Below are 1623 nucleotides of genomic sequence, written 5' to 3'. Positions count from 1 at the left end.
GATGGCCACCGCAATCCCTTCTCCTCCATTCTCCTCTCGGGATCTTGGGCACGCACGCACACGCGCCCGGCATGAGTTTAAGCCACTGGTTCAAGGACTCGAACCACGGTTGACTACATGGGAGTCCAGCGACATAGCCATTACACTAACTGCTGGTCCTGAAATACAATATTTTTTTTTATGCAGAGGACCTCCACATAGTACTTAAGTCCTGTATAAGGGATTTTATTTTCCCCAGAGGGGTGGTGCTGTCTGGGGGAGGGATGGTGAGAAAACGTTCCTCTTGGGGCATACTCCCAATGCAGTCCCTCTCTTCCACCTTTAAGGATTTGGGGCTCACACACACAGGCACCTAGCAGGATGGGGAACTGGAACAGGGGAATAGGCCATGTGGGGTCCAGCAGCCTTAACCACCATGTCACCGGCTGGCCAGGGATATACATTTAATGGGTCCGTTAGAAGCTGTAAATAGGATAAACACTAACTTTGTAGTGCAACATTGATTAAATAATGGAAGTGACTGTCTTTGAGGGCTTTCCACAGTTCAAATTCCACAGCCTGGCAAAGCTAGTCACGGGTCTCCAGCACTGTCGTCTCCTCCCCTTTTCTCCCATTTTGGAGGTGGAGGCCGAGGCTGTCCTATCGGTCGCCTGTCACCTCCTCTTCCCACCTCGCTACTATCCTATCAGGTTTACTTCTCCGGAGAGTTGGGGAGGCCGAGGCCCGCCGCATTTTTATTCGAAGACTCCCTGCCAGTCCGTCCCTTGGGGAGGAATCCGTTGAATCCCTTACTGGCCCTGGGCACTGGCACAACTTGTTTGTTCACATTATCTGGTTCAAGAAGAAAAAAACGGAGACTCAGATGCTGACGACTTACATTTCCTTTAAAAATAATGCCCCACTCTCACCCCCCCCCAATAAAAAAAAAACAGTTGGCCTTTTTGTTTCAGGGTAGGCAGCTATGATTCCCTAACCTTGCAGAGAAAAAGCCGGGGGGGGGGGGGGCAACCCATGGTATTCTAAGGCCCTTCTCGGAAATTCCAGCTCAACTTTAAACTGAAGCATATCTGAAGAGCTGACTCTAAGGGCCCGGGAGTAAACCAGCCTCCACAGGTCCGTCCTTGGGTTAGAAGACCACAAAACAGCAGGAGCTACTGGTTCGCTTAGCACAGCCTAGAAGCCCTGTTCCCACTTCTAAAGGGTTCTGTTCTAAAGACGGAGGTTAATCAACAAGTCAGTCTTAACGTATTTTCATTTTTCAAAATCCCAAAGCCGGCCAGGTTGCCATCCACATTTGCTACCAGCCTCTCCAGGCCACTGACCCCTCGAGGGCCCGAGCACCCCACACGACCCGCCCAGACTGGGCGCCCTGCCCTCCTCCTATCCCCAGGCGGGGGCCCCTTACCCTGGGCTGGGATCCTCTTCCAGGCAGCCCTCTCACCCTGCAGAACTTCCTCCCTCCCAGGCTGCGCCCCCACCCCTGTAGGCTCGCGGCGCTGGGGACGCGGTCCCTGGGCGCTCCCCGTACCCCGGGCCCGGATCACGTGTCGCGGGGGAGGGGCGGCGTGGAGGGTTATATAGCCCGGGCGCCGCGGGCACAGCTAGTTGACCCTGCGGTGGCTG

General features: G+C 54.7%; 1 long non-coding RNA gene across 1 annotated transcript in view; it reads right to left on the bottom strand.

Annotated features, from left to right (window-relative positions):
• LOC102470845 (uncharacterized) overlaps positions 1 to 1606 on the bottom strand; it is a 7405-nt gene extending 5799 nt beyond the window's left edge. The window contains exons 1-2 of the long non-coding RNA XR_001369634.2: positions 1406 to 1606; positions 486 to 831 (exon numbers count right to left, since the gene is read on the bottom strand). This is a non-coding gene — a long non-coding RNA (uncharacterized LOC102470845). The remainder of the gene's footprint in view (positions 1 to 485; positions 832 to 1405) is intronic.
• Positions 1607 to 1623: the final 17 nt, after the last annotated feature.

Source organism: Tupaia chinensis, unplaced genomic scaffold, assembly GCF_000334495.1.
Source record: "Tupaia chinensis unplaced genomic scaffold, TupChi_1.0 Scaffold144392_1, whole genome shotgun sequence".
Lineage (NCBI taxonomy): Eukaryota > Metazoa > Chordata > Mammalia > Scandentia > Tupaiidae > Tupaia > Tupaia belangeri.
The sequence above is the reverse complement of the archived record's forward strand: the minus strand, read 5'-3'. Positions and strand labels throughout refer to the sequence as shown.